General features: G+C 49.0%; 3 long non-coding RNA genes across 4 annotated transcripts in view; 1 reads left to right on the top strand and 2 right to left on the bottom strand.

Moving 5' to 3' along the window:
* LOC139075182 (uncharacterized) overlaps window positions 1–21,032 on the bottom strand; it is a 56,754-nt gene extending 35,722 nt beyond the window's left edge. Inside the window, exons 1-2 of one of the 2 annotated variants that reach the window (XR_011525321.1) lie at window positions 20,941–21,032; window positions 10,290–10,592 (exon numbers count right to left, since the gene is read on the bottom strand). This is a non-coding gene — a long non-coding RNA (uncharacterized lncRNA). The remainder of the gene's footprint in view (window positions 1–10,289; window positions 10,593–20,940) is intronic. The other variant, XR_011525322.1, reaches the window with a different exon arrangement.
* LOC139075184 (uncharacterized) lies at window positions 13,721–15,251 on the bottom strand. The gene is made up of 2 exons (XR_011525324.1): window positions 15,119–15,251; window positions 13,721–14,191 (listed from the first exon to the last, which is right to left on the bottom strand). It is a non-coding gene; the product is annotated as an uncharacterized lncRNA (long non-coding RNA).
* LOC139075183 (uncharacterized) lies at window positions 19,785–22,034 on the top strand. Its single transcript, XR_011525323.1, has 3 exons — window positions 19,785–20,143; window positions 20,487–20,620; window positions 20,745–22,034. It is a non-coding gene; the product is annotated as an uncharacterized lncRNA (long non-coding RNA).
* Window positions 22,035–25,800: the final 3,766 nt, after the last annotated feature.

Below are 25,800 nucleotides of genomic sequence, written 5' to 3'. Positions count from 1 at the left end.
TCACATCCTTTAAGTTTTTAAAAACTTTTTATTATGAATACTTTCAATCATATATAAAAATAGAGAATACTATAACATCGCCCAGGGTTAACAGTTATGAATGTGGTACTTATTTGCTTCATTTCTTTTTTTCCGCACTGAAGTATTTTAAAGTAAGTCCCGGACAACATGACATTTCACTCAAACACTTCAGGACATGTCTGTAAAAAATAAAGAATTTTCTTATATAACTTTAATACTATGTAAGAATAACCATGTAGCAATATCGTGGTATATATTATGTAACAATAATTTCACCTGTTCTCTCTTAAAACCAACCCATTCTGCTCAGGGTTTGGGTCCCCACTATTCTATGCAAACTTTTCTTACCTACATCACTCATGACCACTTCTCACTGGCAGGGTGACCAACTGTCCCAGTTTACTTGGAACTGAGGGATTTCTTAGGACACAGGACTTTCAGTGCTAAAACCAGGAGAGTCCTGGGCAAACCTGGACAGTTGGTCTCCCTATTCCTCAGTTCTCAACTTTCTCAATTTTTTAGGAGCAGTTGACAGAGGCAATTGCTCCTTTCCTCTGGAACAGCATTCTTTTGTTTTCTGGGACACCCGCTCCCCTGGCTCTCCCCCTCCGTCTCAGGCCACTTCTTCACAGTTTCCTTTGCTGGTTCTGTGCATCGGCACGTCTCACGGTTCTCTGTCCTCAGTCCTCTTCTCATCTTTCCTCACTTCCAAGTCTTTGAATACCACGTGTGCACTAATGACTTGCAGATTTCTCTGTCCAGCCCAGACCTCTCACCTACACACAGACTCTTACTCCAGCTGACTCCTTGGCATCTTCCCTTGGAAGTCTCAAAGGCATCTCAAACTTAGCAGTTCAGAATCACACTCTTGAGTTCTCCCCTAAAGCTTGCTGTCCTTCCAACCCTCCTTATGGCAGTCAATGGCGAGTCCATCCTTCCGTCTGCTCAGATGGAAAACCTTGGAGTCACCTCTGACTCCTCCCTCACACTCACACGCAATCCTCCAGCAAAACCTACTGAGTCTTCTTTCAGAAATTATTCTCGATCCAACTACTTCTCACTGTCTACCTTGCACCACTGCCCACTCAAATTGTTATGACAGCCTCCTAATTGGTGCTGATACCCCAGTCAATGACCCCTTCCATGATGCTAAAGTGCTGTGATTTCATATCCTTGTGTTAAAGCTTGAGAAATGGTAAGAATCATGTATTAACGGGGACATGAACGTATTTGCCCCCTGAATCTAACCAAGAGGAATATGTTAGGTCACAGGCATAATATTGACTCTATCTTAATGTTTGATTTTATAAAGAATCCATTCTAGGCTGTGTCTAGAGATTTATAATTAAAAGATGGAGCTTTCTAGGACTGTGAAATACTCCTTCCACATTTCTCCGTTTTTTAGAAGAAGCTATATTATAAGTGAGACAAATACTTTAGTCACTGCCATTTCAATCCTGTTCAAATTGACACAGATTTTAAGTATTTTCAGAATATTTTATAAACTTGTATGAAAATACATGGTTCTTGTATTAAAAAGCCCAAGAATATGAGGGAACCTGGATAGTTGGACTCCATTCAACATGCCGGCTCCTTGAAGCCAAATTTCCTGGAGGTGGGGCTGCATAACCATAGCAACAAATCTTATGTTTTAGTTTTTTATTACTAATTGTACTTCTTACAAACTGATTTCTAAGTTGTCCAAGCAAATCATTAATTTTTTTTTTTTAAAGATTTTATTTTTTTCCTTTTTCTCCCCAAAGCCCCCCGGTACATAGTTGTATATTCTTCGTTGTGGGTCCTTCTAGTTGTGGCATGTGGGACGCTGCCTCAGCGTGGTTTGATGAGCAGTGCCATGTCCGCGCCCAGGATTCGAACCAACGAAACACTGGGCCGCCTGCAGCGGAGCGCGCGAACTTAACCACTCGGCCACGGGGCCAGCCCCAGCAAATCATTAATTTTAGCATTGCATCTTGGTCTTTATTTTAGAAGCCTTTCTTTAAAAAGAATTAACCCAAATTCTTTTAGAAGAATTCCTTTAAAACTAACATGACAATTGTTTCATTGCCACGACAAAAATATGTTTCTAATCATCTTTCCCCAGAAGCTCTCCAGCAAACACAACCATTATTATTCATAATTCTCAACAATCAATAAAACATTGCCCAGGCACTTTATTACTAAGATTACATGCAAAGAGGCGTGAAGACTGTTACCTGTGGTTTATCCACCAAGAGTCCTCATAGAATAGCTATTGCAACCACAAACCCACGCTGAATCCTATAGAGATAAACGGACTGCTCTTCTTCTAAAGCCCCGCTGACTTGCCCGCAAGAGTGGAAAGCTGAGTCAACTCTCTGAGAAACCATGGGGAAAGAGCAGCTCCTGGAGGCCGGCTGCGTCTTGGTACAGGCGCCCTCCCTGCAGTGAGGACAAGGCGCTTCCGGGAGAGGGGGCCCTGCCTGACCGCTCGCTCTGGACACTGAGCGGACTGTGCCCTGGCAATTGCACTTCTGTTCTTTCCAGCTCCTTGAGGTCCTGATGTGCCTCTGGAGACAGTTCCTCCAGCTCCCGTTCACATAACTGTTGCTAAACCCTCCGAGGCTGCTGTGATATTTGTGATCTCTTCCACCATGTCAAAGAACTTCCACCAATCCCTAATTGCCTGCTGAACTTTACCCTGTGTTTGCTCAACTGTCTCCTTCAGGGGGCACGAGCTGCTATAAAATTTAAAACGTGGTCCAGCATGATCCTCGCCTCTGTTTCTTTGGAACACGTCTGACACGATCACGGTAGACCTTTTTCAGCCATCAGGGTTCAACGCTGTTTGCCAGAACAAAATATAAATGGCAGGAGAGGCCCCAGCAACGTAAACACTGCACTTAGCAATGTTGTCTAACCCAGGATCACCCAGCCGGCCCTCATCAGCTCACTGCACGTGCAGGATGATGAGATGCTCTTGGTGCCATGCTGTTCTCATTGGCTGAGAGCACATGTGAATGGGAAATACATGCATTCTCCGCAGATGCTAAAGAATTACATAGAGGTCGTATGTGCGTTATGAGTCTCTTTGTGCCACCCCCTCTGTACCTGAAGTGCCATCACCTATAAAATCTTTCAACAGGAAAAAAACGACTGAACACCCCCACACAAAGTAGGTTTACTCAGCTTACCTCACCTAATCTGATTCAGATTCACTATATAATTGCTCCATGTTCTAGCTCACTTTGTCTCCACTGCAACAGGCAAATCTCAACCAGCTGAGCAGGAGAGTGAGGAATGCTTCCAGATACTCCTTTAGTTTATACCCAGATAGCACCTTTGCCAGAACTTCCATAAAATCAAGGCCTCAGTGTAAGCACTTGATCATTTCACCCCAGATAACTGGACACCCTCATTCAGAGAGAAGTTATCGTTCAATTTAGCTTGTTTCAAGTGATTTCCTTTCCTTCAAATGAAAGAAACAGTGGTTGATTTTGTCCACCTAGTATCCGTCCCCTTCTCCTAGTTAGCACTCTGATTTCCTTGAGGGGATGCACCTCGTCCCCTTGTGTGTAATTGTGGTGGGTCTGTATCCACTTCCCATCACCGAAGCTGAGGGACTTTTCCCTCTCATCGAGTTAGATTAGCTGCTGGCGTGCCTGTGACAAGAACTCGACCAATTGGATGTTTCCTCTCAGGACTCTGAACACCCAGCGACATAGGGCAGCAGCTTTGCCTTATCCAGACTGTTCCTGCCATGGCATCGCCCCCATACTATGAGCTTCCTCACTCTGGAGCGGTCTGCGTTTCTGCTGATGCCCAAGCTGCTTCTCCGGGCTCCCTGTCCACCTGTGATCACAAGAACCACCAACAAATTCTCCCAACTTGGGTCCTCCAGGATCCCCGTCTGCTGCTTACACCACAGCCTCTGGCTAACCCACCAACACAACTGAGGACACACGCGCCCAGCCTGCAGGAGACAGCTCAGCAAGCTGCTCCTTATCAGGGCTCTGTGTGTTCACTAAACCAGCCTTGTCCCACCGGCACTCCTCGTGGACCAAACAGTGGCCAGAGTTCTGATGCAAATCACTTGAATATTTTCAACCCCCTGCACTATTCTGGGATTTATTCGTCAATAAAAAAGATAAATCCAGACCTCCGTTTTCATTAATCTGCTTACACTACTTTGGTGGGGATGAGCCAGCGCTGCGTCAGTGGCGTCTCCTCTCCAGGCACGCCTGCTTAAAAGCCTCTCCTGAACTGTGAGCTCCCTCTCCTCGCCAGAACCAGGATGATAGAAAGCTTCCCATTCTACCTGCCCTTCAGAGTCACCTCTGGAATAAAAGGGTCCCTGAAATGGGTGATGCGCTCATCTGAAATGGGTGAGTGGTAAGCGAGGCTCGGGAATGCCCAGAGGGAGGCACCTGTGACAGGGAGGAAAGGACGTGGTCCACCCAGAGAGCAGGGCAGGAAGTCATGGATCAAGGAGGTGGGCAGGGAGGGGCGTGAGGTCGCAGCCAGGGGACCTCTGTGAGTGGGCACAGCGAGTGCACGAGCTGCCACTGTGATGGGGTCTGTGCCCTGAGAAACCCTCACACTTGTGTCTAAACAGATGTGTGGATTCCACACAAGCGGCCTGAAGGAGGAGCGTGTGGTGGCACCTGCTGAGGAGGGGGCAGGCAGAAGGGGAGCAAACTGAGGGGCCCTCAGGATTGCCACGATGGAGGCATCTCTCCACCCCAAGGTTTTGTCTCGTGACAGCAGAAATGACAGCAGCAGAAAAGAACAGACTGCCTGAGCTGGCATTCTGCCAGGTCTTGTTTCTCGGTCAGTCTGTTAAACCGGCCTCCCCACTGCTTTCCAACATCCGGGAAATCCCGCTTCCGCAGGAGCAGGGGCGCCCGGAGACAGAGCGGTGATCAGCACTCTGTCTAGATGAGCCAGGCCCCCAGCGCACAACGCAGGCCCGAAAGGAACCTTCAGAACTGAGGACCTCCTCGAGTCGGCAAGGACCGTCGCTGGAGAGCAGAGCTGTGGCTGGAGGGCAGAAGCAGAGATGGAAGAGCCGACAGACGGGCCCAAAACGCAGGTCTGGGGTGTGCAAGTGTTGGAACAAGGTTCCCAGTTGGCTCAGGGAGGGCAGAAAGAAGGAAAGGGGGCTGCTGCTTCCTCGAGATTGGACTTCATTACTTTTTTTTTTATTGCATTTTTTTAAAATTTTCTTTTTTTTTTTAGATTGGCACCTGAGCTAACCTCTGTTGCCAACCCTCTTTTTCTTCTTCTTCTCCCCAAAACCCCCATACATGGCTGTATATTCTAGTTGTAGGTCCTTCTGGCTCTGCTATGTGGGACGCCACCTCAGCATGGCCTGACCAGCAGAGCCATGTCTGCACCTGGGATCCGAACCAGTGATCCGAACCAGTGAAACACCAGGCCACTGAAGCAGAGCACACGAACTTGACCACTCAGCCATGGGGCCCACTCCTAATTGCATTTTTTTATTGAGATAAACTTCACCATTTTAAAGTGTACAATTTGGTGAGTTTTAGTATATTCACAGTGTTGAGTAACCATCACCATACATAATTCCAAAACATTTCCATCACCCCAAAAAGAAACCCCATACCCGTTAACAGTCACTCCCCATTCTCCCTTCCCCCAACCCTTTGCAACCACAAATCTACTTTCTGTCTCGTCTCTGTGGATTTGCTGATTCAGGATAGTTCATCTGAATGGAATCATACAATACGTGGCCTTTTGTGTCTGGCTTCTTCCACTTAGCATAATGTTTCCAAGGTGTATCCATATTAGAGCGTGTATCTGTACTTCATTCCCTCTTGTGCTGAGTAATATTCCAGTGTATGGACATACCACACTTGTTGATCCATTCCTCAGTCGACAAACATAAGGATTGTTTCCACTCTTTGGCTATTATGAATAGTGCCGTTGTGGACATTTGTGTGTAAGCTTTTATGTGAAGATACGTTTCAGTCCTCTTGGGTTACCCATACCTAGGAGTGGAATTGCCACATCATGAACTTCATTACTTCTTGACGTTCTTGTCCTCAGTGCAGGAGTGTGGGGCAAAACGACCGCAGTGCTGTCCTTGCTGCCACGCTTCTGGGTATGAAGCTCTGGGCATGGAGGGTGCCATGTGAGCCCTTGGTGCCCGCAGGAATGTGGTCGGGACTGCAGCCTCCCTGGAAAGGGGAAGTAGACGGTGATGTGGCAAAGGAAGCCAGAGTCAGAGGACCCTTGCACGGAGCTCCCACTGCGTCCTGCCTACTGCTCCGGTCCTCCCACAAGCCTGTGGTCCCATCCACATTGCATCCACCGCTGTTCTTCCCAGAAGCACCAAAACGTGGGTCAGGTAGTCGAGTGAATAGATGCAAAGAGTCGATAAGATTTTTTTCATTTTTTTAAGTACTAGCCTGATGTCTTTGTTCTGGCTGCTGTAACAAACTACCATAGATTGGGTGGCCTAGAAACAACAGAAATTTATTTCTCACAGTTCCAGAGGCTGGAAGTCCGAGGGCAGGCTGTCAGCACAGTCGGGTTCTGGTGAGGACCCTCTTCTGGTTTGCAGACGCCCATTTTCTCGCTGTCCTCACAGGGCGGAAGGGCTGAGGGAGCTCCCTAGGTCTCTCTTATAAGGTCATTAATCCCATTCATGGGGCTCCTCCATCATGACCTAAGCACCTCCCACAGGTCCCACCTCCAAATTCCACAATATTGAGGATTAGATTCAACGTATGAATTTGGGGGGACACAAATTTTCCCTCTATGGCACCCGGAAACTTTATTTACTTTTCGAAGTCTTTCTTCCCTTGATCATTGCACTCTGTGGTGAGTTAGAGAACTACGAGGCTGGACCCCTTGCTAACGCTCTGCCTTGGCCCATCTCATGCCCAAATTTTCCTTCTGAGACAAGAGGGACTTAGTGATGCTCCCTGCACCTTCTGGAAGAATGCACATAGGACATTTCTGAACTAATATTATGCTCTGTGCCTTCCTCTTCATTCCCTCTATAAATTGCTACCCGGGTCAACCGGCCAGAAGAAAAGGCACACCTGTCTTCTAATCTAAGTGTGTCTTCCTCCAGCCTCTCTATTTTATGTTCTGCTCATCAAATTAATCCCACAGGCACTGCTGCAATAGTTCAAACGGATTCTCACCCTCAATGCGCAGATGCTGAGGAAACCCACAGGACGATGATGAAGGCTGGGTTTTTTGTAGCGGTGGTGGTGACGGTTGAAATATTGTTTGTAGAGTTAATGAAAATGAAAAAGGAGAGTCTTCCTAACACTAGGTACTAAGGCAGCTGTCCGGGGGGAAGTGTGCCTTCACCCGCACCTCGCAGCTGCGCACACCTAGCCTACATGGTTCGTGATGCCGGCAGCTCAGAAGGCCCTACGTCCACTTGCCCGAGGACCTGTTTTAACCACTGTTTTTCCATGCCTGACTTTATGTGGTGGGTGCTCTGCTAAGAGAGGGGATGCAAAAATGAATAAGACAGTTCTTGTCCTCAAGGAATTTATAATGTTGATAGAAATATGTGAGGGAACATAATGTGTTGGGCAAAAGAGAAAAGCTGAAGGTTAGGAGGAATGAGGAGGGGCAGAGGCTGGCACAGGCAAAGAGCACTTGGCCTCACCGAGTGCCCTGGGGCTTGAAAGTCAGCAAACCATTGCATGGATCTTGCCTCTGCCTGGACCGCTTGGTGGGAGGTGGGGGGAGAGTAGTTTTGGGGATCTAATGAGTCCACTCGGGCCTTTTGGTGGCCTTAAACTCAGCAGAGTCCCCTCTCTAGACACCACTGAGACCACAAACCCTACATAATCCTTATGGTGGAATCATTGGCTTCAAAAGCAGAAAGATGCTAATGGCTTTTTTCCAGAAATGTGTATGTTTTTGTAATTAATTAAATAAAGTGAATCCCTATGGTCTATGGGAGGCATAGCCCCTCTAATTACAAGGGCATCAGTGACCCAAATACTGATGCTAATGCATTTAAGCCAGTGAGTGCAGGGGGCGGGGGCCTGTGGAGGGCGTGGCGTGTGGCAGTACAAGCAGCTATGAAAGGCTGCTCTCTGTCGGGACCTGCGGGCCGGCCTGGAAAAGGCCACCACAGCATGCTACAGCCTGGAGGGGGTTCTCCCACCAGGTACCGGATTTCAGCAAGTTTTTCAGATCCTCGTCAAGCGCTCTGAAGAATTTCAGTCACCTAGCTATGTCTGGGGTCAGCACTGATGAGGTCAGCTGCTGGTCCAGGAGATGCTGTGGTAATGACGGCTGACAGGAAAATGGCGCTTTTGGAAGGACACGTCACTTCCTCAATGACTGTGTTTTTGGGGAAATGTTTTATATCCCTCGGGACCTTTCATTGGAAACCACCCTATAAACACGGACCTCCTTGCCACTGCCGTGAGGCGGGCATCCCTCTCTGAGGACACCAAAGGAATTCTCCCAGGGTCTGAGGGTGAGCATCGTAAGCAGGACTGGAAATTCATCCCTTGCCCAGGACTCTTGAAACAGTGCTCTCCTGCTTCACCCCCTTGTCTGCCCCTCAGAGGGCAGGGAAGGCAGACGCCGCTCCAACAGGATGCTTTCAATGCTTAAACTGTTAACGAGCGTGTTTCCAAAACGTGTTTCTGGTTAGTTTAAAGAAGGATAAACAAGATTTAATAGCTGGCAATGAATCACATTTTTTTCTCCCTAAATGCTATTTGGATCCACTCAAACGCCTGTCGTTCTCTTTTTGTACAAATAAATAAATCTCCTTTTCTTTCGTGCATTTTTCTCTGTCCTGCATTTCCTAAAGTACAATTTGTTTGACGGATGAGTTAAGCAGTTCTGAGGTTTGTGTTGGGCTCTGCAGGCAACTGGGTTGTTTTCTCATCATAATTCAGTCAGACAAGGTGATCACCCCACCAACACTAACACCTCATTTAGAACCAGAAGCACCCCCCACAGAAGAAAGCGATTGCTAATGTCCTCGGTAGAGGTTTCGGTCGTTACCAGTGACGTTTCCCTGTGTTAACATCCGTGCCCCCCCGCCCCGCCCGCCTCCTGGTCTGTTTTGCTGGGTGAACTTGGCACACACAGACATTCTGAAGGGGAATTACACACAGACAGGAAGTAAACCGGAGAGCGAGGCCCTTCATCTGCTTAGGCTTGGGGCTCTAGAACAAGAACCTGACAAATGAGGACACATCTCCTGTAATCTCAAAGCAAATTAACCCAGAGAGTATTGTTTTTCTGAAACATAAACCCCATATTAGTGGATTTTTTTTTTAAAACAAGACAAAGACTTGTGAAATAGTTAAACTGAAATTAAACCTATATATTTTCCAAAGTCATTGTACTGGAATGAACTGAAATATTCTCCAAACAGACTCTGAGTCCAGCTGATACTTCACTTGGTTTCGAGTCCTGGTTAAACAGAGAAGTGCCTTTTAGATAACCGCCCATCATCATAAAAGGTGAGGCAGGCCTACAAAAACATGCTGAGGGTCCTGTTCTCAAGTTCTCCTCACTAACGCAGAGCTTCTGTGAGCCTGTTTCAGGCTCTCTCACGGCTTCTCACAGGCAGAAATGTTGCTGCCCGGGAAAAAGGTGGGAGTTTCCAAGAGGGGGGCAGACCCCGGACCCAGAAGTGGGCTGGTGTTTCTGCTGCTTCTCAGCTGGGCTGTTGGGGAACGAAGAGTGGGGAGCAGGTCTCCACCTGGGAGTTGTCCTGCTGCCCCATCTCTCCTCTCCCAGCCCCACTGTCCAAGTTCAAGCATGGAGCCTTGAAGCAACATGGCTCAGTCTGAAGATTTTTTCCCCCAAGTTTTTCAGAAGATTTTTTTTCTACAACAGCCCTGTTTAAATCTGCCTTTCAGTACTTGTTATATTGTACTGCAATAATCTGTTTATAGCAATCCTATAGTTATCTCAAGAACAGGGACCCCGCCATCTTTGGATCTCCCAGTATCTAGCACAGAGCATATCAGATAGCCAATAAACCACTAAATGAGGGATTGCAGGAATGAAAGAACACCGAATGGCATTGATTAATCATTCATTTCCTTTCCTGACTTCCATTTATCAGCCATATGTAATGAAATATGCAATTTTTAAAAAGTAACATTAAGAGTATGATTTCCACTAAGTTTCAGGACATTTTGAAAACAGCGTATGGAGTTTCATCATTATGTCCACTGGGCCCTGGGGGTCAGGAAACCTGAACTGGGACCTTTTGGCTTCGCCAGTCGTTATCAAACCTGAATGTGCATTAGAATCACCTGAAGGGCTTCTTGGACCAGATTGCTGGGCCGCACTCCCAGAGGCTCTGATCCAGTAGGTCTCGGGTAATGCTGGTGCTGCTGGTCCGGGGACAGCACTTTGAGAAACGTTGGTCTAAGAGAGTGAGCAGGGGCGGTGGGTGATGAGCTGGAGGTTCCTGTGCAACACCTTCCACAGACCGTTCATCCACCTCGCAGTGGCCCATAGTGGAGATAAGGAACAACAGTGGCACCTTACGTCCACAGAGTATTCAAAACATGGCCCTGGATCAGCTTCCTCAACCTTCTTCACAGGGATGTAAGCTACAAGTAAGAAAAGAAGCAAATACGACCAGTGCTTTGGAAAATCAAAAGAACTATGGAAAGGGGCTGTTTTAGCATCACAAAGATCCCAACTTTGTATTGGGCTCCCCACCCGCACCCCAGAGGCCTTCCTGGGTTGGACTTCTGGCAAAGAAACACTGATGTTAATTTAATGGAACAAACGCCCTGCATTAGGGAACATGAAAAATGGCTGAAAAGTTTTATGTGCCGGAGTTTGCACACTGGAGGAGTCCACAACTCTCTGGGCGTTGTACGAAGCTGATGCAGAAGGCCTGGCGTCTGTTCAGTATCCGTGCGTCTGTCTCTACCACTGATGCCACAACCACCAGGGTTGTTTCCTGGGGATCTGAGCGCTCAGGCAGACTGGCTGCTGGCAGCCCTGACTCCTACATTAATCAGCTTGACATCTGGAACCAACCTGAGGTACCCCATCTGATTGCCACAGATGCCTTTACTTTTCAGCTGTCAGCAAAGAGATTATTCAGTTCAGGGTGCCAGGTCTACAGCACACGATCTAACTGGAGGGCTGTGTTCAAAAGTAAGCTGAATAATCTGGGAGAGTGGGCAAGACAAAAATTTCCCTCAGTAATCTGTCAGCTCAAACCTACACCGGGAAGGCGTTTTGCCCACAGCAGCAAAATTACTGTGGTTGGGTAGATCTGGCCAGATTAGGTTCTACACATCCTTGGAGGGCATATTTTGCCCATTTTTGCAAACGACAATCCTCCTAACTATACAGCAGCAGCGGCAGCTACTTTCAAAACCCTTTAGTACCTGGGCCACTGCCGCCAGGCCTGCGTCCTTTAGTGATGCTGGGAAAGACATCTAAACGGCTCCTTCGGTAAGTTCCAGAGAAGCATGGCCCTGCTCAGTGCAGAGCGACCTACTCATGCCATCATCGTGACAGCAGCGTGGGCCTGGGCTGGGGGGCACAGTGTCATCCCTTGTTACCATAGCATTTACACCTTCTAACGTGGAAAATGAGGCGCAGGGCATTATCCAGAAGAGCCACTAGTTGGAAATTGCTCTGTGATGTGTCAGGATGCAGCTCGCAATAGGACTCACTCTCTACCTTACGAAGGAGAAAAAGATCTGTAGCTAACGTTGTAAATCAGCCAGGAGACAAACGTCTGCGTGGATTGTCACCCACCTTTTCACGGTATGGATTTCCCAAAGCCCCTAGCCATAAAGAACCCAAACCGGAGTGGATGGGCCTCCTGGCTCCCCTGTTTGCTGATTTAATTTTCCTCTCTGAACATACACAGCCCCGTAATCAGAACATTCACCGACTGTAAGCACAGCTTAAACTCCGTACACGTGTACCTGCACGTGGAGAAGCTCGGGCTGGGGTACGGTTTCAATACAAACAGTCCTTCTGCGCTGATTAGAATGTGTAAAGAGTAAATCTGTTTATACCACAGTCTACTCAAAACTTGTGTTGGCAGCAACACTCTCAGTGAATAAACGTCAATAGCAAGTCTACGTGGAGGGTATGAGCTAAACTACTCAGTTTAGAGACTCAGCACTTAGTCTAAAATGGCATGTCCAACCCACTCTGCTGCGTCCATCAGGAAGGCCTGCCAGAGGCCCTTGTCTGAGCCTCAGGCTGCTAATCAGGCAGGCATGCCAATGACGCTCGTTCCTCTGCAGAGTTCAAGTCCACCCCCAAAAGGAAAGGGGTGTTGGGAGGATGCTGCAGTGTTTCCTGTGTTAGAGTCCTGCAATGTTTGGGCAAGGCGTTCCCCATCTCTTAAAATAACGGTGGGATCATTCTGGGTCTACAGTAGCATGAAGAATGAGATTATTGAATTAATTAAAAACCAGCAGGGCATTTAATTTTTTCTGATGCTCCATTTTTCATTTCCTGTTGGTTTTGTAAAAATCAGAAATCAAGCACTGTCTACTGAATCTATCACCCACCTACTGATCCAGACCAGTCCCAGCCCCGGTCCCATGAGGGCAAGAGCCCCTGCGGGTCTACAAGATGCAGAAGAACCCTTGGTCACACTCAAGAACCCAGAAGGAAGAGGAAAACACAAGTGGAAGAGCTGAAGGTGGTGACAAATCACAAGTGGAAAACGGAGACCACGTCTAGGTGGAGCCGGGTGTGATACGGGCTGCCCTGCCGGGAGGGGTGAATGCGGCCCTCCACGGAGACTGCCCTCGGGAGGGCGTCGGCATCACCAGTGGTACTGATGCGAGCCAGAGAGAGATCTCCGGTGATGCACAGTCTTCTCTTTCAGCTTGGCTGTGCGATCCCCTCCATTTATTGAGCTGGAGGGAGAGGGGAGGGGGCAGCTTGCCTTCAATAACAATAATAAAACAACAGCAATAATAATAATCTCAGCAAATATGTACTACCTGCCAGATACTATTTTAAGTGTTTGACATTTACTAACTCATTTAATCATAACCACCACCACCCTAGGAGGAGGTATGATTACCATCCCCGTTTTACAGGTGAAGAAACTGAGGCACAGAGGCGCAGGAACTTCCCAAGCTCCTCCAGTCAGGAAGTGGTAAAGGAGACTCAAGCAACTCGCTCAGTCACGCGCTTTGGCCCAAGTCTCCGTTGCCCGAAAGTCCCAGTACCCAGCACACCGAGCGCAGGTCTAAGCCCTTGGCAAGCCCTCACCCGGTTAGTCTTCACTGCAGTGTCGTGGGCAGGTGCTGCCACTCTCCCCGTCCTGCAGGTGCGGGCCTCAGGCCCTGAGAGGGAGGCCAGGGCCGCAGGGAAGAGGAGCCCAGGGAAGGTGGCGAGCCCCAGGGCCCTGTGCTCCATCCTCCTTGCCACACGGCTGGCAGAGGGCCACTGAACGCACCCGCGTCGTCGCCACCCTCTCCTCCTGCCCCTTAGACCTTCTCTCACTCCAGGCTCTGACAGAACCCCTGTCGCCCTCCTCAGTGATGAAGTTTTTATCTGCACGCCCCGTGCTGGCAGATGGGGTACAACATGGGGGGGCCCCACCCCCGGAACAGGCTATCTTCCCTTCCCCAGGTACTTCAGGCATTTGCTCAGAGCCGAGTCACAGTTGGCAAAGGCTGTGCGCACACAGAGCAAGTCCAGGCAATTCTTTCTGACAATTTACACTCCAGAAAAACTCCAGTTAGAAATGTAGCCATTTATAGAGCATTATAGAGGACTTTCAACATACATCAGTGATTTCATACACGTTATTTCATTTAATTCTCATATCATATCTCATATCATATCAGTGAGGCAGCCATTGTTGTCTCTGATTTTAGTGGGAAAAATATGCATGATTCAAGGAAAGCTATGTGACTTGTCCAAGATAGTAAAAATCACAGCTGGGGCAAAAATCCATATCTGTATTGCGATGCTGCAACATTACACATCAATTTATCCTTCGGCCCTTTACAAATAACAATGACTAAAAAAACTCTCTGCCTTTAGCCTGTTGGACGAGGGTGGTTACCAGCTTCACTGGGCCACATGTGCCTACTCCTCTGTGCAGTCAGATGTCCACGTGAGCTGGCACAGGCTCCGTGTCGCTTCATCCCTTCCATCCGTCTCCTGGAATGAGACCAGTCTCCACGCCCCGCTCTGGAGTGCACGTCTAGGGAACCGCAAGCAAAGGGGCTTCCATAAGGGGCCTCCTCCCCATTCCTCACGTCCTCCTGAGAGCCCTGGCTAGCTGACCTTTCAGGCATGATGAAAGATAGCTCTTTTTGGTTTATTTTCCCCAGATACTTGGAGGAATGTTGTTCTGGGCTTGTGTTCAGTGGGTTTGTGTTTTTTGTTGCTGTAATGGTGTTTTGCTACAGTGATATTACCATATTTTGGAAGTTTTCTAAACCATTGCCCATGCACCCAGGGGTGACTATTAAAATGATGAGGACATTTTTATAAATCACAAAAATAAATAAATGCATAAAAGCGCAGTTAGTAAAATGGGCAAAGCTAACTCAGCCAAAGAAACCACTGAAAGTGTTTTTCAGAATCTAAAAGGAGTTTCATGCCTAAGAAAAAGCCCATAGAATAAAAATTCTGTACATTTTAAGGGAAAAAAATAAGTATATATGAATAATATGATAAATGGTAACTGCCGACTTTGATTTTATATTTTATCTAGGTATCTAGATGGAAGAAATACAGATAGAAAAAAATAAGCATATATGCATTAGGAATAATTATAATGTTATGTCTTATGAATGTATAATCATTGTTTTGCTAGAATCAAAAATCATTACTTGTAGGATAATTTTTTCTTTTTAAGTTACTTTAAAAAAATAAAGGAGTCCTTCTGTTCTTTCTCATCTAACATCTATGATCTGTAACAAATCTGAAGACCTACCAGATGAAGCGATTATGGCCAGAACCTGCTAAAAACATCAGAAGCTAGAATTTCTGGATCATCTGCCCAGCCCTCTCCCTGCCTCTCCCCATCCACTGCTCTGCCGGGAGCATGGCCTCTACCAGTTGGGGCTTCACTGACTGTATAGAAACTGAATCCTAGTCTCCCTGGTCATCCTTGAAAACTCACATAGGTGGTTTTCCAAAAGAGAAGAAGTTGATCGCCATATGCTCTGTGTGGTGGGCAAAGTTTCAGTGAACAGACACGGAAGAACCTACACGGAAGAAATGAAAGTTGAGTGCTCAATTTCATTAACGGGCAAAAATTCAACTGTTCACAGGTTGACAAAAGTTTTAAAATGTGTACTTTGTTTCAGGTATTTTAGGGGCAGGCAGGGCTTTTGGCCTTCTGATGGGGAGAGGGAGACAGGGAGGTGAATGTAGGGGTGCGGCTGTATCTCACCTGCAGGGCTCCCCATGGTGGAACTGCCCCAACAGCGGGGCAGCTGACCCCGGCCTGGGCCCCAGGCCCACCGGCACCTCGGCTGGGCAGATTTGAGGCCACAGGCTCATTATAGATGAGTACGGTTAGAGACCTTGTGCAATATCTGAAGAAAGCAGGCTTCAGACCCCCTGGACTTAAACTAGCTATGTTTTAAACGGCAAAGCAGATGGGCACAGAGAGTCATCCCAGCACATCCCACAGTATTAAGGGAGGGGAATATCTTCCCACAGTGCGATACTGTGAAGGGGCAGGCAGTCAGAGAGCAGGCCTTCCGTCAGCTATAGAACTGATAAGACTCTGTCACTTCTGTAACCCTCAGGTCTGCGTGTGTGTGGTCTGAAAACTCAAACCAAAGAAAGCGTGTGTTTTGGGGGGGATGCAGGTAGAGCCAAAATAGCAGCTGTGTCCAGATTTGTTTTTAAGTCTGCCAAATGCATGTGGAGTAACAGAATCAAACATTCTTCTCAAGCAGAAAGAATTATTTTGCTTCCAAACACCAATCACGTAAAAGTGGTCTCAAAAATGATTAGAAATGCAGCGTCGTTATTCTTTCTAATCACGTACAAAATTTCAAGTACTGTCTGTAAAACACTCGCAGGCAATCAAACCTTGAGATTCCTCCTGTGATGGTACCAGTCTTGTTGGGCGATGTTCGCCCTAGAACAGCTGCTGAGATCCTAGCAGGAAAAAGAGCCACATGATTCTTCAGCTCATAATCCAGTTATTTTCCCGAGGTTACGTTTGGGCATCACAGTGGTGCAAACAGCAAGGCAAGTAGCTCTGGGTCAACAGCCAGAAAATGGGGCTCTCCAACCTCACCAGGGGGAGGGAATGAGCAGACGGTGTGTTTGGACTTTCTCTCGCCCAGCGCACCCTTATACACACAGACACCCACCATGCCTTCCAGACTTGCCCTTCCGTGGCTTCCTGGTGCCCACCGCAGGAGCAGAAGGGGCAGGAAGAGAAGCCCAAAGCTGAGCCAGGCCTCCCCTAGCTGCTGGCTTCCCAGGCCTGGCATCGATTTTGCTCTCTGATGAGCCCTGACAACCATGTGGGTGACCCGGAAGAGATTCCCGTGACCTGTGCCTGTTCTTCATGCTCTACCCATGCTGCCAAGAAGCCGGTGCCTTCCTCACTCTGCTCCCTTAGCAACACCATCAAGGCCCTTCCCACTCCTTAATGGATACGAATATACCAAGTTTTCTAAATCTTTTCTCCCCAAGCAAATCTCCAAGAGGGCAGGAAACATCTCTTTCTTGCTTGCCCTTCATTATCGCTAGGACAGTGCTAAGCAAATAGCAGTCTCTCAGAAACAAACTGTGTGAGGAGTCTCTCCGGTGTAAGTTTTGGTCAGTTGTACAGGATGGATAAGGACAAAAGAAAACAAACATCACAAGTGACAATTTATAAGGCAAAGTCAGCCTCTCCTAAGAAATCCTATTAAACTAAAGCCTTGTTTTCACTATTGCCCCGGATATGTGAGCATGGGGCTCTGGGATAGTCCTGTTCTTTCCTCAAGCTTTGTGGCTACACCGACTGTGAATAAAAAGTAAAATCTGAATCTTAATGTCATTGCTTTTCAGGGCAAACCTTGCAGTTCACCTCCACTAACTGACTAAAACCAGCTGTGGTCCTTCCACATCCTCTGCGGATTTGTTCTTGGTAGGAAGTACTGAAAAGCCCACAAAATAAAATACTCGCCGATCTGAAAAGAGAGATTGCCCTTTATGATTCGCACCTACAGCAAAGAAGTTCTGTAAATCTAAATTCTCACTCCTTTGGAGGGGGAGTGTCATGAGTCAATGGATTATTTTCCTTTCTGAGCTTTAAGGGGTGGGGTAGTTGGAATTTTCACTTTCTTTCCCCCTGAATATTTTGATTTTTAAAATCACTCAGTGCCAGTATCTACATGAGTCAAACGGAATAGGGCATGGAGGGCGGAGGAGGGAATTTGGGGCTGGCCAGCGTGAGGGGGTGTGCACGAGCTTCTCTCTTCCTACCTTTGCAAAAGATGGACCCTCTATCTGTGGGGCACAGCTTCTGGTCCTGCATTCTCCCAGGAAAAGGCGTCCACCCTGACAGCTAGCAAAGGTCACTTCTCTCACCGCTAAGCCTACAGTCTGGTTCCTCCTTTGTGAGTGCTTTGCTGACCTGATGGCCTTCCGCAGAAGATTCTGACTGTTTCTGGCACAACTCAATATTGCTGCCCTAGCACCTTCACCAAGACAGCCTTGGTCACATCCTGCACTGTGTGTAAAGAAAGCATCACGGTTCTCTCTCCTCTACCAACATTTCCTCCCCTTGAAAGAGCAAGTTAGCAAGAGGTGCAGAGGAAATGGCTCCTTTCTACCCGGGACACTGGGACAAGAGCCCCAATTAGGGCGACAGACAAGACTGGCAACAGCTTCGTTTTCACGATCTTCTCTCAGTGGCCAATCCTTGGGCTAAAAAGAAGCCCCAACATCAGACGCGCACCCTCACCCGGCCACCGACCCGCCCCGGGGGGCTCAGGGTCCGCTCCCCAGCCCAGACCGGAAGAAGCCCGGTGGCGGAAGGTGGGCCTGTCACCAACCGAGGCTTTCCACCGCTGGCGTGGATTAAGTAACACCCGAAAAATCAGCATTTGCACACATGCCAGGGGCTGATTACGGGGCCTTTCAGCCGGGGCAGCCGACGCGATTTCAGAGCAATTTCTCCGATTACTCAGCCCAGGACCGCCCGGGGCGCGGCTCCAACGACACTCCCGGGCCCGCGGAGCCCCCTACGCAGCCACCTCGCGGCCCCGGCCCCCCGCTCGCGGGCCTCGGCAGGAGCCCGCGACAGGCCAAACCGAGACCGCCACCCACCGGCACCGCGTCCGCCGGCGCTTCAAGCTCCAGCGATCGGGTCCCTTTCTGCGGCCCCAGCCCTGGCATGGAGACCTGTGCCTCCCCGGGGTGCAGCGAACCGGCTCCCTGCGGCCCCGAAACGGCCAGGGGGCCCCTGAGGCCTCCATCCGTCCTCAGTCTGCGAACTCGCCGCTCAGAGGCCCATCCGCCCCGGGCTCGCGCCGCTGCCCTGCGCTTTCGTGACCTGTGGCTCGCGGAGCTGGGCTCCCAGCTACGAATCGCGGAGCTGAGAAAAGGGACGCAACTGCGTCTGCGGGGCGGAGGAAGGAGCTGCGGGGGCCGCTCAGGGTCAGCCTCGCCCACCCCACGGGAGCCAGAACGCCAGGGGGCTGTGCGCCTGCCGCCCGACCGCGCCCTGGCCGCTCGGCCACCTCGCCTGACCCGGGCGCCTGCGGCTCTGGCCATCTCCGGAGACCAACTGGTTTTCAAATGGTTATGATAAACCTCTATCTTAACTTCCTTTATGGGACCGACCTCGAGGCTGTGTGAATGTCTCCTGACAGACGAAATGGACGGTTATTAGCAGTACAAAGCCCGTCGGACCGTAGCGTGAGTTCAAGGGAACATTTCGGTGTCGCACCGAAATTGCTGCGCATGTAAACCAATTTCTCCGGCAGAAGGGTAAACACAGACTCGTTTGAACCGCGGGATGGAAACAGATGGCATATCGCAAACAGTTCCCCGAAATACAACAGACTTCTGGGCCAATTACACGTGGTTAGCTCTGAATGGCAGAGGAAATAGTTTTCTTTGCTGCTAAATGTCACAGAAGTCACCTAAAGGCACAGAAGGAGGCTGCTTTGTTTTTGCGAAACTTGCTAAAATCAATCTGAGCTGGAGCCACTTGTAAAAGGCAGACCCACGTCCCGCTCCCCGCCGCCGGTTTCAGGCCTTTGTGAAGGACAGAACCGGGAACTGGGGAGCCGGGCGCCCAGCTTCCAAGGCTGAACCCGCCGGTGCAGACGACGGGGCGAGAGAGAGGAGACGAGCGCGCTGCCAGCTCCGGTCCCCGCCCCCGCCCCGCGCCGGCCGAGCAGGGAACCGGCCAACCAGGCTGCCCAGCGTCCCGCCGACGAGCTCCCGTGCGCGAACAGCATGGAGCCCGGGCACGCGGGACGGGACGCCCGGCCGAGGTCCTCGAGAGCCAGCCCTAGCGCCCACGAGAGAGGCCGCAGGCCCGTGGGCGGGGCCCGACCCGGAGCGAGGCCCGCGGCCAGCACTGCCCTCCGGGCCGCCCGGCGCCGCCGGCCGGGTGCGGGGTGGGGGGTGCGGGGTGCGGGGCGCGGGCCCGCAGGGAGGCCGGGCCGGACCTGCGCCCAGGGACTGAATCTCCGCGGCGGGAGGCCTCGGATCGTCGGGCCCAGGCCGGGCGGGGCACCGGCTCCGAGCTGCGGCCGGGGGCGGCGCAGAGCCCGGGTCACCGCGTCCCCGGCTCCGGAAGGCGCGCGGGCGGGCGCGGGGCCGGAGGGAGCGCGCGCTCGGAGCCGCGTGCAGGGTTCAGCCGTGTTTCGGTTGCCCTCTGACCTGACCCTGGGCGCACAAAGGCCTCCCGGGTGCGCCGCCATGGCCCAGCCTTCAGTCGCTGCCAAATTAATGAGCCCACGTCAGGTTGGGTTTACAGCTCGGCCGGGAAGCAGCCGAGTGGAAAATGAGCCCGGGGCGGCCGCGGGGCCGGGGAAGTCGAGGCCGCGCCGCGGCGCCCTCCGCTCCCGCTCTCGCTCTCCCTCCTGCAGCCTCCCGAGGGGGCGGGCCTGCCGGGGAACCGGCTGGTCTGCGAGCAACGGGTCTGCCCTGCTTCCCGACGCCGTCGCAGACCCCGCAGGTAACATCTCCGCAGCACAGGCCAGGCGCGCTTGACGCGGGTCGTGGGGTTGTGGCCTGGCGACCCTTCAGTGTCTCTGCGGCGCCCTGGGCTGCCGGGTTTGGGGGTCCAAGTTCGCGTTCCCGGGAATCGGTTCCTCCTGACCACGGGGACCCGGGTGGCCCCAACGAGTATGAGTATCCGCCCGAGGGAGGGAGGGAGGGAGGGGAGAATGGTTCACCCCTTCCAGGAGCAAGGGTCTGCAAGGCCGGTTCCCAGAGGCGGCATTTTCAGTCTGCTGCGCGGTGCCCGGGTTTGAAAGCCAAAATAAGTTGGAAACGGATTTGTCGTTTGTCTTAAATAGAAGTCGATCTGCTGGTTCATCCTGAAGTCTGGAAGACTGGCTCCCTGTGCTGACGGCTCTGCTGTCCTATAGCTCTTTAAACACTGTGGGGAATTCCATTCAAGAAAAATGACCAGACTTGAAGCTGATAAAGCGTAAGACATTGATTTATCTTATTCCTTCCAGGTTTTTCAAACATAGTATAAGAAAGCACTTTCATTTAAAAACACCCAAAAGGTCAGAAGAGCAATGCTCTGAAGAAGGCCTCTTCCCCTGCAGCTTTGTCTGCTGGCGAGAAGCGAGAAGGTTAAGCACTGCGAGCAACTGGCATAACTGCTGCCTCCTGCACCTTCCTCACCCCGGCTTCAAGGAGCACTGCCTTTCAGCAGTGGGGGGCCCTGCCACAGACCCCTTTTCTTCTAGTACCCTGAGCAAGGGCAGGACTAGGTCACCGCTCATAACCCCCCACACTTACCCATCAGATGCCTGGTCTAGATTCCACACACACCCCTCCTGCATCCTGGGGGCGCTTCTAACCCTTGCAGCCCCGCTGCCTTGTCTGAGTCCACACCCTCCTCTGGAATCTCAGTGTACTTAGAAGGTCAAGTTGCCTTTATGATGTCGAATGGTCACTCCCTTTAAGGTGTTTAGTATCTCCAAGAGTGCACACAAGTAAACTATGATGCACTATAATTAGCTTTTTAGGTAAACTATCCCCTCAACTAAAATTTTAATCCCTGGGGGGGCAATGACCAGGACCAACTGTCTGCATTGTGCCACAGTGCAGTGCCAGATCAAGAAACGTTACCTACGTTGATTCCACCCCTAATTAGAACTAATATAGTCTCTTCTATAATGCTAAGAACTAGAGTGGTGGCAGTCGGTGGGGGGACCAACTCTTTCCTCATCATTCATTCCTGCTTCATTCTAAATTCTGTCAATAGATTTGTGTATCTTCTGAACCCAAACTGAGATAGTACCATTGAAGGAACTGAAATTTTGATTGGAGGAGGAGAAAGGGAGTGGGGAAAAGGAGAAGAAACTTAGGGAGGCAGAGGATTTTGAGAAATAATAGGATGGGTATCAGTACAAAGTGAAGGTAGTGAAGGAAACAGGAGGTGCCAAGGAATTAGGGAGCAAGAACACCACCCAAAGGTGGGCCAGAGAGAGAGAAAGGAGGTAGGCTGAGGGCAAGTTCACCTACTAAGAGGCAGCATGGTATTGTGGCTAAGAGCTCAGGTTCAGCACTCTCTGGCTGTATGTCCCAGGACAGGCTAAATGACCCTATGATCTTCAGTTTCCTCACCTGTGAAGTGAGGATAGTAATAATACTTATGCCACCAAGGTATGAGGGTTAAATAAAATAAAATGTACTAAATAAACATTAGCGATGACTGCTCTTAATTTCAGCCAGGGCGCCATGTCATAATGTGAGGCCTTTGGCATGCATCTCTGTTCTCATATTACAGTCTACCTTATTGGTAGATAGTGATGTGGGGAAAAGAGCTTTCTTCTCTTAAATATGAGAAAGTGACAAAGTATCAAAAGATACTTTAAGGAAAACTTTCTAACAAAAGACAAAAACCAAAATGGAAAAATAAGTAACTGGGAGGAATTAGAGAAAATTTTAAAGAAACACACATACACACACAAATAAGTCTTCCAAGTAAAATCTTTGGTGAGATGAGGAAAGGTATTACATCCATGGAATTAGAAAAGGATATACTAAAAAAGAAACATTGAGAACAAGAAAGAGATTTTGGAAATTAAAAATTTTAAATATGGCAGAAATAAATTCAGTAAGAGAGTCAAGACAAAGTTGAAGAAATCTTTCAGAAAAGAACCAAAAGACAAAGAGATGGAAAATAGGAGAAAAAAAAGGATAAGAAAATGAGAAGAGAATACAGGAAATCCAACACTCAAACTGAATTCCAGGAAGAAAGTACAGAGATAATACAGGGGAAATTTTTTTCAAAGAAACAGTACAAGAAAATTTCCCAGAACTTACCGGGATGGTTCTCAGACCAGAAGGGCTGATTGGGTGCCTAACACAAAGAATAAGAAAAGACTTATACCAAGGACATAATCATGAAATTTCAGAAACTCACAAATACATAGAAACTCCAAAACCCTTCCAGAAAGAAAAACAGGTCCCATACCAAAACCCAGGAACCAGAATGGCATTGAACTTCTCAAAAATAACACTAGAAAAAGGAAATAGAGTAATGCCTTTATAATGCAAAGGAAAAATAATTTACAGTCTAGAATTCTATATCCAGCTAAACTGCTTGTCAAATGTGCAGATAGAATAAAGACATTTTCAGACATGCAAATTCAAAATTTTATCTCCAGGTACCCTGCAACAGACACTTCTGACCCACCCAACAGCCATCATAATATTTCCTTCATATTATTTTTTTAAGGCATCACATAGCCACGTGCTTCTAGGAAGCCAAGCCTTTTCCCAGCCCCAAGGAGTAGCCCTGATTAATCTAAGCCAACAAGTTATTGGCAAGCCCTACCCCTTGCCAATGATTGGCTTAGAAATGGGCATGGAACACAACTCAGATCAATTAAATCTAAGGAAAAGTCTTCAAGGGGTATAGGAGGATTTTCTTCACCGCAAAAAGGGGCATAAGGAAAGGACTTGTTCTGTCAGCCAGCCTTTGTATGAGGCTGTGTGAGGACATGATGATCCAAGTTGCAGCAGTTATCTCATCAAGGAGAAAATCCAAACATCAAGGATGGCAGAGAAGAAAGATGAAAAGAACTCGGGTACTTGATGATGTCACTGCATTCATCACACCTGAACTAGCCAATATCCAGACTTCTTGTTATGCGAGTGCCAGACTGCAAACTCTATGCACTTGTGCTCCTTTCTCAAGCTGAACTGTATGGTGAAAGCAATAATAATTAATAAAAATACCTACTGTTGATTGAGTATTGCCCTATGGTCTTTTGATTAATGGCTACAATAAGTCTGTGAAATGAGCGTATTGTGTCCTTTTTGCACATGAGGAGATATAGGCTCAAAGAAGTAGGTGAATGAGCCAGGTTTGTACCCATCCCTCTCTGACTCTAAGGTCTGGAGATTTAACTCTGATTATTTTCTTAGGGTTTGTCAGATGATGCTCAGACAGAGGTGAACGGGGCTTGGGAAAGTGTTTGGAAACAGAATATGCCAAGTTCAAACATGCATTTAATAACCACTTTTAATTCACCTAGTTATTTGTCAACGTAGTTCAGGTTTGTGTTAACCAACTGCCAAGGGAGTCCCCAATGACCCTCACTTCCTGGTTTTCACACTTTTGTGTAGTCCATTCCCATAACGAATAGGGCTGACCTGTGTAATCAATACGATATCATGACAATGGGTAATTTCCAAGGCTAGGTCATAAAAGCCATCATGGCTTCTGCCTGGCTTTCTCTTAGGTCACTCACTCTGGGGGAAGCCACCTGCCATGTCACGCACACTAAAGAAGCCCTATGGAGAGGCCCACGTGTCAAGAAACTGAAACCTCCCGCCAAAACCCATGTGAGTGAGCCTCTTGGAAGTGGATCCTCCAGCCCCAGTCAAGCTTTCAGATGCCTGCAAGCCTTCATGGAAGGCCGTGAGCCAGGACCACCGAGCCGAGTCACTCCTGAATTCTTGACTCCCAGAAACTTGGAGATACTAAAGGTTTACTGTTCTAAACTGCTCAGTTTTGGGGTGATTTAGTACAGAGCAACAGATAAATTAGTACACGGGGTAACTGAACAAACCTCCTCTTAAGTTAAACGCAGAGAAGGACCTGATATTTGTTTCTCATTTTGTGTTTTCTGAAGAAGACATATCTGGTCCTCACTGTGACTCTGAAGGGAACGGGGAAACAGCCATTTCAGAAACCTGATCATCAGACAGACTCGCTCAAGGCACTCAAGTTAACCAGGGACAAAATGGACAGAAAAGCATTCGGGGTCTTTTTCGCCAAGCCTTTCCAGTATCCCTATTTAGAAGTTAGCTTAGACAGAAAGACCCTAAGAATCAATACCAAAAAAAGCAAAACTGAAAACTATCCCCAAAGAGTCTCAAGAGGCAGGCGGCGTCACCTAACACTGCTGCTGCTCCCACCTCACCGCCCCTCAGGTCTCAGAGCACACGAGAGTTTGTGACCTCGGATCTAGCCCACAACTGTAGACGGTCAGCTTTGAGAACATTCACACATTCTGAACAGTGAAACAGTTCATGGTCATGGTGTTTATAGCCTGGGTTTAAATAGGAAACTAATAAAGATACAATCTCCATTTGAGAAGGTGCTCAAACCCCAGTTAATGGAAAGTTTCCTGTGGCTCAGTGAGTTCTCTGAGTCCGTCATGGGGCTACTGGGCCCAGCCTCAAAAAACACACCCGGGGGGAGTGAAAGCTAACAGAGCGAATGTGTGTCTGTAGAAGTAATGTTGAGGTGGTAAAGTGCTACTTTGGACAATAACGAGTGAGGGAGTGAGTGGCTGGCTGAGTCTGGCCTTCGTCGGGCATACGCCCTGGTTTGGGTTTCCTGGTTACTTTGAGAAGGCAGGCAGGGTCTCTGCGGCCAAAACTGCTCTGACGGAAACCTCAGTTGATGACCTTGGCTTGAGTTGGGGCAAACCCTTGCTAGTGAAGTCTTCTCTCTGCTCCAGAGGCAGTAAAGTTGTAATACACGTGGCCTTGCAGGAGAATCGTCTACAGCAGGGGACTTGGCAGAAGGGCACTCGGAGTTTGATTCTTAGAAGTAAAAGCATGAAAGTCCACGAGGGACTGCAAAGCACACACCCATCTGCAGTGGATGTTGCCCCAGGTGCAGAATGTCGTGGTCTCTAACATCTTACATGTGTTCTCTAAACAATACCTCAAGTGTCTTTTTGTCTCTGGCCTATGTGGTTTCCTGCATTTCCGGCAGCTGATCCTATGGACAAAGGCAGCTGCCTGCAAAGCATTACTGAAAATTACGGATTAAGACACATATGCAGAAAAGGATGTTGGCTCTGAAAGAAGCTCATCCTGAGCTTGGAGCAGGATGGAGCCTGCAGCCCTTGTTGGAGAAGCCGAAATAAGTGCCAGGCCTGAGCAGCTTCCCAGCACCCCAGGAATTCCTCCAGTTCCTGAGCCCTGGAGCTCCACAGCAGATCGGGTGATAGGAAACCGAATTGAAATACGGGAGGGAGCCGGAGGGTAAAGGGAAAGGAAGGCTCCCGTTAGTGAGAGCTCTTGCTAACACTCCAGAGCCCAAGCAGGGAATGTCAAGAAGGTTTAGTGTGAATCATCAAAATAATAAATCAAGTGAGCTTTGGCCCTGGAGCCGTAATCTCAGGTGCC

This window comes from Equus przewalskii, chromosome 13 (genome assembly GCF_037783145.1).
Source record: "Equus przewalskii isolate Varuska chromosome 13, EquPr2, whole genome shotgun sequence".
In the NCBI taxonomy this organism is placed as follows: Eukaryota; Metazoa; Chordata; class Mammalia; order Perissodactyla; family Equidae; genus Equus; species Equus przewalskii.
Note: the sequence above shows the minus strand (reverse complement) of the source record. Positions and strands in the feature narration are given on the sequence as shown.